A 10,024-nucleotide genomic window follows, 5' to 3' on the forward strand; every position below is an offset into this window, starting at 1 on the left:
TATGAATATTTTTGGCTGCCAAGTGGCAAGCAGTGGGGAAGACAGCTCTGTGCAGGATTGGACTCTCACCAGGCCATGGGAAATACTGTTAATTGTACTGTGATGCTTCAGTACACAAAAAGTAACCTGACAAACACATACCAGTAGCCTATGGAGAAATCATTTTGATGCTTGCAAAAAGAACACAAGTCAAACTGCTGGGTTTTCAAGCATCCCTAGTTCTCTGCCCCAGTCTCAGTATGTTACCAGGCATGAGTAACAAATTAAGTTTTTGCCCCTTTTGAATCTGGCGAATGACAGAGGGGTTGGCATCAGGTGACTACCTTGCCATGGAACTGTGCTTCTGGCATCCATTACACTGGGTTTCTGTGGTTTCCTGCCTGTGCAACTCATTCCAGCTTCCAGATTATTTTAGCAGTGCCTGGATCCTCCAGGGCTCTAAAGTATATGATACACAGTTATCTGGACCTTTCCAGTGACCTCCATTTATGACAATAATCCAACTTTCTGCTTTATTTTGCCCTGTATTAGAGGCAGCGTAGGAAGGAGAGCCATGTAAGGAAGAATAATTATCCTCCCCAACAGCATATGTCAGAAGTCAGAGACGATAAACCTCTTAAATATACCCATAGTAGCAACAGGATCAAAGTTTAGCACACGGAGAGAATACACAGGTGAATTCACTACTCAACATGGATGATGTAAAGAAAGCCAACGACATTTGATTTACAAAATGATTATTTTCGTAATCGTCTCTGTATTTCTGGAAATGCGTGTCCACCTAATAGGGGTTGGGGAAACTTATTATTATTTTTTTTAAGAAAAGATATTGCAAGTGGAATTGTCTGTCTGGCCCTCAAAGCTGTTGCCCAAGAGGGATGTTTGGCCTCTGCGCCAGCAGCCCCTTGTTTCATGTGACTTACAGGGGTGGTCTCTGAGCTGTTGGGGACTGAAATAGAAAGATCTTGGACTGGATCCCTCAGATCCATTCTGCTTATGGAGGGATTTCCCTCCAGTGAAAGGCAGCTTCTTCTAATGCAATACAAAATTCACAGCAGGAGTAGACTCCTTCCACTGGAGGAAAGCAGCTCCTCAAGCATGAAGGCTTTCTAATGCATACAAAGCAACCATATTCACATAAGAATATAAAATATTGCAGGGGAAGATTTCAGCCTAGCTGTGTCTCTGCTACTTTTCCATGCACGGTATTATGTAGTCTCTATAATGGTATGGTGCAGTCAGAGCTGCAGCACGTTGGTCTCCCGTTACCATATGAGTCTCAGCTCATGGAAAACAGTGCCCAAACCTTTTATCACCCCAGAGTGAAAATATCCAAAGCAAAGCAGAGTAACTGAGATGGACTATGGCTCGGGGATAGAGCATCTGCTTTGCATGCAGAATGTCTCAGATTCATTCCCTGACATTTTGAATTTCGAGGTGATGTGAAAGAACTCTTCCTGAAGCCCTGGGGGTTGCTGCCAGTCAGAGCAGAGGGACTTACCTTAACAGAGCAGTGGTCTAATTCAGTATAAGGCAGTGTCATGGGTTTGCTTGCTACATATTGAAAAGCATGTGAAAACCAATGGTTGCACATACCGCAATTGAAATACTCCATCCAAGAAGGGGGATCGGTAAGAACAGAATATTTGTCACCTGCCATTCTTAGGGGTATTTCTGGTGCCTTTTTCACAGCAGCCAGATGGACCAAAAGAAGGCTTTGGAATGAAGATGAAATGCTCCTCTGGGCTTTAATCAGATTGTCTCCAGGAATTGCCATCTTTATTCATCTTCTTATAGGAATAGCTTTTACTTTAGTGCCTTGACTAGCCTGGTGATAAATCACAATGCAGGTGGGAGTTTGCTCCTATTGGGTAGCATACCACTAATTTACAGAGCAGAGTGATGAAAATATTGCTCATTGCGACTAACAGGTGTTCCTTTGGACTTGCCTTATTAGGATAAAAATGCCCTTTGGGTGAAAGAGGGGAAAATGAACTAAATCAAGACAGGTTTTAGGAGGGCCTGGAGGGTTCAAAAAAGGAGTTTTATGTTTCCAGATGTCACTACAGTAGCAGAAACAGAAGACCCCACATGTCTAAAAAATGAAAGAAAAATCAGTTAGAAAGGTCAGAGGTTCAAACATTTTCAAATTTTATTATAAAGGAAAACAAGGTATGTTTCATTCTGCTACATTGTTCATAAAATAGTACATGCAAAATGAGTATGTCATTTATGTCCGGTAGTGCACAAAATCAGTTTTGCTACTCATCAAAAAGGAGAGTGATGATCATAATATTTATGGATGAATTGTGAAGTGGAGGTAATTTGTATACCACTGAGCCTCGTTACACATTAAGAAGAGAAGAGAAAGGCTGGGAGGAGGGGGGCGTTGTACTTTGCTTTTTGCTATCTAAAGGAGTCTCAAAGTAGCTTACAATTGCCCACCCTTCCTCTCCCCACAATAGACACCCTGTTATGGAGGCAAGGCTGAGAAAGTTCTAAGAGAACTGTGACTGGTCCAAGGTCACCCAGCTAGCTGCATGTGGACAAGCTGGGAATCAAATCTGGTTCTTCAGATTAACAGACTGCCACCCTTAATAACCACAGGGATGGCCAGACTGTGGCTCTCCAGATGTCTATGGACTACGATTCCCATGAGCTCCTGCCAGCTCTGGCAGGGACTCATGGGAATTGTAGTCCATGGACATCTGGAGAGCCACTGCCTGGCCACCCCAGGCCAAGCTGGCTCCTAAACCCATTGTCTTCAATGAACTTGGAAAGGGTTAATTCTGCTCAGAATAGTACTATTACTCTTTGAAACCATGGGTTTCCACCCGGGGGTTTTCATTTCTACGGGTGCAAGTCTTATTTTTTTTAAGCTGTACAAATGTCTGTGAACATAAGCTTATTAACATCAGATGTCAGATTTATAATTTGGCAGAGAAATTAACAAAAGAGATTCTGAGAACTGTTTGTATTTTTGTGGATAATTTGGGGATAACGACAGATGTCTGATGAAGTGGGCTCTCATCCATAAATGCTGCAGTAAATCTGTTGGTGTTTAAAGAGCCATAAAACAGGGATTTTTTTTTTTTTTGCATTTTCTGCAAAAGATAAGTGTGGCTATCTTTTTCTGGAATGTGTACTTTCTGGTTTCTGGCACCATTACATTGCTTGCCAGGAAGATATGGCCAGAGAAAATGCGTATCCAGTGGCATCTCTGATTTTCTCTCACCTCCTGTCACACAGGAAGCCTTCTTGCTATGCTGTGGTGACACCTAATGCCATGAACATTAGCAGCTAGCATTCTGCGTGTGACATCTGACTGACATGTTGTCACACGCAATCTGTGGCAGCGTTACAAAATTGTGCATGCAGTTTTATTTTAGGAAGAGGGGTGACAATTTGGCTTTCTGTTGTTGTTTTTGTTCCTTAGAAACAAACAAGCCTTTCTTTACTCTGTGAGGATCTGAGATCTCATTTTATGTTTCCTCGAAAAGAAACCAGACTCATTAGAAGCAAAATGTTGCATTTGTAAGTGTGAGGGGGAGAGAGAAATGTTTCAGCTGCCAGGAAGCAAAATCAGCAAGGATACAGGGAATTTCTGCACATTAGTCAAATTAGTCAAATGTGCACATTAGTCATCACGCCCGTGGAATGGTGAAGCTCTAAATTATATCGTGCCTCCCATGCCCTCCTCACCTTTTAGCTGTCTCACCTTTGTCTGCCTTCTTTTCATGCATCTTACCCTCCTCATCTGCTGCTGGAAAAGATGGAAGAGGGCAATGCACCTTATATGTGTGATGCTTCTGCCTTTCAATCAATTCAGGCAACCAATCCCCTTTCTCCATATTTTGAAGCAGTTTAAAGGTCCTGCAATGCCTGCTATTTTTTTTTTAACTTCATACTTCTCCATTGCAATGCCTCTGCATGGAATCATAGATGCATAGTGCTTTTTGGGTGCCACCCCTTATAGCAGTGGTCCCCAACCCCCGGTCTGGGGACCGGTACCGGGCCGTGGATCAATCGGTACCGGGCCGTGGCTCCTCCTTGTCCTCCTCCCTGGCTGCTGCCTCAGGGGCTGCCCTGCCATTCTACCACCAGTTCACATTTGGTGCTCTCCGGTGGCTGCCATGGCTAGGGCTCCCCCTTGGCATGGCACTGCATGGCACTGCACAGCTGCTGCAGGCAGTGCCTCCCAGCGGGCGGTGGGAAGTCAGGGACGCCAGCGGGAGAGCAAGCGGAACAGGGGCTCAGGTGGCGGTGGCGACGTCCCTCGGCAAAGGACTACCCCCCTGGGCCTCAGTAATATTGTCCAACGTTGACTGGTCCCCGGTGATAAAAAGGTTGGGGACCACTGCCTTATAGGATCACGAGTCCTTTGATAAATTAAAAAAATAAGATTATTCCTGATTTTTCTTGGGGGGGGGGGGAGAGAGGAAATGCCCAGTGGCATCTTTAAGCCCAACAAAGGTTTGTTTTGGATATAAAGGCGATTTTCGCACATCAGTAAAAATAGCATTACACCAGCGGAATGGCATAGCACTAAATCATATAATGCCTCCCAGCCCCTCTTCACCTTTTACCTGTCTTGCCTTTGTCTGCCTTCTTTTCACACATCTTACCCTCCACATCTGCTGCTGGAAATGGCGGAAGAGAGCAATGTATTTTATACACAACTCACTTCCGCCTATCAATCAATCCAGGCAGCCAATCCCCTTTCTCCATGTTTTAAAGGTCCTGCAATGCCCGATAATTTTTTTAATCAATAGTTCTCAGTTGAAACGCCTGTACATAGAATCATAGATGCATAGTGTGTTTTGAATGCCACCTCTTATAGGATCACAAGTCCTTTGATATTTTTAAAAATTAATCTCATTCCTGATTGTGGGGGGAGGGGGAAAGCTTTAGAGAGGTATGCTTTGTGTTACGACTTTGGAGAAAATATTTAATTTCTGGGATTGCCTCCGTCTATTCGTTGCTCCAGGAAGTTAGCCATTTTTAAAAAGAAATTCCCATCCTCGGGAACAAGGAAGGTGGGTGAGAGGGCAGGATGAGGCAGGCACCTTTAGAGCATTTGAGCCTCCATACCTTCCTTCTGCTGGTTGCTCTCCAATAGCTAGCGCTTTTTAGGTTGGTGAATCCACTTTATGCAATTCCTCAACTTGCACTTTAAAATAGAGGATGTAGTAAGCCGGTTACTGCCCAGATGCTGGATGTTGGCAATGTCATATGGAGGGGACAAAATATAACAACTAGATAAGGTAAGCATTTCACTACATTTAATGGGTGTAGAAATGCCTAAGCTTTTGTCTGCAGGTAGCAGAAGAATAGTGTGTGCACACAAAAGCTTATGCCCGGGATGAAACTTGGTTGGTCCTAAAAGTGCCACTGGACTCAGAATTTGTTCTTTGCACCCATGGAAATGCTAGACTGGATCCAGGTTTCTGTGGTGGAAGTGAAGAGATTTCACTATCATGCTGGAGTGCTCTGGTCCAGCTGTCAACAGGCACAAAATATATGACTTTGACAAACTAATTGTGAATGAAAATTATGTCTATTAATGATAATGATGATTATGCATCCTTCCAAGGATCTACATGCCAATGGCAGGATAAGAATACTTAAGGAGACATTTCTAGAATAAAAATTAAAACATTGCAAAGGATCACAGAGAATGTCTATCAAAGCAATGTTTTCTTTTTTAAAGGGAAGGGGCAGAATATTTGAGTTTCCCCAGACAGCTGGGGAAATATAATGGAATATATGAAAGATGTAAACTCCAGGAAAAGCAGGGAACTGTTTAGAGTGGTTTGGAGAGGTATAATTAGGAATAATGGGATGAAATTGAGCAAAGGAAGATTAAGGTTGACTCTCCAGATGAAGTTTCTAGCAGTGAAATCTAATAGACTGTGAAATGGCTTCACAAAGAAGTGGTGGAAGCTCTGTCTTCTCAATGATTTAAACATGGGCTGGACAAAGTGCTTCAGAATGTAATGTTAAAGGAGCAGAAGAAATTGGCTAGATGTTTCTTTTTCATTGCAGATTTGTGCACCTTAAAACAACCCCACCTTCAGCTACTGAAACTGCCTCTCAGTGTTTACAGGAATGATTTAAAGTATCTCCAAGTGGCCTCTGATAACTGCAAGGGGGGGGGGGATGACCATTGTGGAAATTATGGCAGCTCTTTCTGGGTAAAGGGGAACATAGGCTTAATATGTGAGAGCACTTCAGTTTGAGCAAGTGGGGGGGGGGGAGGACAAGTTAGTTACAAAGCACTTTAAAATGCCCTCTAATCAGGTCCTATGGTGATACAGGACAGAAGGTCTATAATAGCATTTCAGATTTCTAGGCTTTGGGGTTTGGGTGTGTGTGTGTGTGTTTTTTTGGCATCATGGGTTAACAGGTGACTTGATTTTGAAGTGCTTGTTTAGTTCTCCAAAAATAAATGTTGTTGTACACATTTGAAAATTTATCCATGTGGGAACTGTGTCATGAGTGTTCATTTCCTTAGCTCTCTGGGGAAGCTGAAGCACACACTGTCCTTTCCCCTAACCATATCAATTTCACAGAACAGCATGGGGCCACCATGAAGGACATGGGGAAAAGACTGGAAGGATACCTATGGATTTCCTCTTAGCTATAATCTAGGAAATTGAACCTGCAAGGACCTTTGGAATGCTGGGGCGCAAATGTGCATGTGCGGCAGCTCTGCGCAAATGCGCATGCGTGGAGCTGCCGCACACATGTGTTTGCATCTGCTGACAGGATGCATATGCGCATGCACGGCAGCTCTGCGCAAACACGCATGCACACTTGTGCCCGCCGGGGACACAAACACACATGCACGGCAGCTCTGCGCATGCACATTTGAGCCTGCCGGCATGCCGGCAGCCACGTCTCCCTCTCTCCCCCCCACAGCGAGAAGCTTGCCGATTTGCTCAAGGCCCGGCGAGCCTCTAGTTGCGGGTAGGGGGGAGAGGGCAGCGCGACCGGAGGGCCAGTGTCGAGGCTTTCGTGACCCAACCCCTGATTTACATTGCTTGATCACAAAAATGTTTGGAGATTCCAAGCCAAAGATCCAGCTTTGATGGGTACTCCCAGAAAATCCAAAAGGAATGCCTCCTCCTTGCATTGAGGTGCTAGAAAGAAAGTTTGCTTTGGGGAAAGTACTTTACTGGAGTTCTGTGTGCAGCGTGGGGGCCTCACTTTAAAAAGACATGAACAAAATCAAGAGGGTTCAGAGGAGAGCGACGAGGATGATCTGGGGCCAAGGGACCAAGCCCTATGAAGAAATGCTGAGGGATGGAAATGTTCAGCCTGGAGAAGAGGAGGTTGAGAGGGGACATCACTGCTGTCTTTAAGTATCTGAAAGGCTGTCAGAAGAGAGCAGGGAAAGGTTTCTGTTGGCAGCAGTGGAGCGGACCTGCAGCAGTGGCTTTAAACTACATGTAGAATGGTACCAGCTAGAGATCAGGATTTATTTTTCACAAACAGGGTAGTTCAGCAATGGAATCGATTGCCTAAGGAGGTGATGAGCTCCCCCATACTGACAGTTTTCAAGCAGCAGCTGGACAGGCACTTATCCTGGATGCTTTAGGATGATCCTGCATTGAACAGGGGGTTGGACTAGATGGCCTGTATGGCCCCTTTCAAAATTATGATTCTATAAAAGAGTACAGGGCAACATGGTGGTCACAAGTACCACATTGTGGGTCATTAAGCTAGTATTTGGGATGGCCAGGTAGGAGAATGCTTTCTTTCACATTAGCTGGAGTGGTGAAAATTAAAAGCTGACATAACTTGTGAACAGTATAGAACAAATTTTCCATGTGATGATTAAAATGTTTCAAAATGCAGGCATCACTTCAATGTTTGCCTTCAGCTGGAGTGGAGGGGGGGGGGCTTTAAAGAAACCTAAGAGCCTCACTGTCTATCACAAACTGTTTGGATCCAAATTCTGTATATATAAAAAAGGCAATGTCTTCATTTAAGGGGGAAAAGAGTGAATAAATCAATGGCAGCAATTCTGAAAAGTAGACAGTGCCATTATTTTATGGTGCAAAACTATAGTTGAAGATGAATTTCATTGAGAAAGGGTGAAAAAATAACACAAAAGGGTTTTCAGGCTTCAGTTCTCCAATACAAATTGATACCTTCTGCACTACGTAAATGCAGGAAGATTCTTAGGCTATCATAGCAAGTGATCAATAACATAACGGGACACTCTTTGATAAATTAGCCATAGCACTGAAAATCCATGTCTAAGATGTAAGACACCATTATTCACTACAAGAATTCTTGCTAGTATGTATAACCAAAGCACATCTGTCAAAAAGCAAATTACAGAAGCTCTTATAATTATGTGGACTTTAAAAAAACTACATTGGCAGTAGTGAAGGATGGGCTAATAAAGACTCAAAAGAAGTTTTATGAAATATGATTTTACTCATTTTCCATTGCTATTGACCCTTCTAAAAATTTAGCATCAGCTTATGCCAGTCCTACTGTTGAAGTTATTGGTCCCATTTTGCTTCCTTTTCATTAAACTGACTGTTCATAACAATCTTCGCTTATATTGTTTCACGATAGTATGTGTGGTTGTCTACTCATAGTCCAGATGGGATTACTTGTCCTGCTGAAAGACTTTTTTTGCTTAGATATAAAATGGGTCTAGTTTAATGGGCCGTGTTTGGTCTACCTCTAACCTTCCATTTCTGCAAGAGTGGATTTTGGTGGTGGGTCTAGTCCCTGATGGGTTGACCTTTGAACTAAACAGAAACCCTCCATTGGATTTAATTGGTCTATGCTGGGTGTCCATCTGTCTCCTGGGGGCAAACTGATAGATGGCCATCAGAAATAAAGAAGTCAAAAAATAGTTCAGCAGCGGAGAGGGGTAAAATGGTGGCTTCTTTCAATAGCAAGTGGCCAAGAGTGTGGGAAAGATCAAGGATCTGTGAGTTTTGTATCAGATTGTGACCCAGAACTGGCCCTCTGGTATCACCTGATTTTCTGCCTAGGAGGAATCTGGGATGTAGACAAACTGGAGCGTGTCCAGAGGAGGGCAACAGAAATGGTGAGGGGTTTGGAGACCAAGACATATGAGGACAGGTTGGGGGAGTTTGGTCTATTTAGCCTGGAGAGGAGACGACTGAGAGGGGGTCTGATAACCATCTTCAAGTATTTAAAAGGTTGCCATATAGAGCAGTGGTCCCCAACCTTTTTATCACTGGGGACCACTCAACCCTTGACAATTTTACTGAGGCCCGGTGGGGGGGGGATACTTTACTCCTCTACTCTCAACCACTGCCCTAATGCTCTCTGATCGCTATGGTAATGTTTAAACATCCCTTCAAAATAAAATCAATGAGCTTGTTTCTCTGCAATGAGATAGTCCCATCTGGGAGTGATGGGAGACAATGACACCCGAAGTGTGTTGTAAAGGGCTGGGGGGGGGGGTGAAGTAAAGGGCTAGGGGGGAAGAAGGCATCCTTCGTGGCCCACCTCCAATTAGTCCGCGGCCCACAGGTTGGGGATCGCTAATATAGAGGATGAAGCAGAGTTGTTCTCTCTTGCCCTGGAGGGACGGACCAGAACCAATGGGATGAAATAAATGCAAAAGAAATTCCATCTAAACATCCAGAAGAAGTTCCTGACAGTTAGAGCAGTTTCTCACTGGAACAGGCTTCCTCAGGAGGTGGTGGGTTCTCCATCTTTGGAAATGTTTAAATGGAGGCTGGATAGCCATCTGATGGAAAGGCTGCTTCTGTGAAGGCAGGTTACAGTGGATAATAGGGTTGTGAGTGTGCTGCATAGTGCAGGGAATTGGACTAGATGACCCAGGAGGTCCCTTCCAACTCTATGGGCCATTCTGCACCGGGATCCATGTTGCAAATTGGTTGCGGAATGAAAAATCACCATTTTAAATAGTGGAATTCGTCATTATGCATACCTGCCTTTGTAGTGGAATCCAGTTGCATTTCTATAGTTTCCCACAGGTTTCCGGTCTCGGCAAAAATCGCTA

This window comes from Paroedura picta, chromosome 5, assembly GCF_049243985.1.
Source record: "Paroedura picta isolate Pp20150507F chromosome 5, Ppicta_v3.0, whole genome shotgun sequence".
In the NCBI taxonomy this organism is placed as follows: Eukaryota; Metazoa; Chordata; class Lepidosauria; order Squamata; family Gekkonidae; genus Paroedura; species Paroedura picta.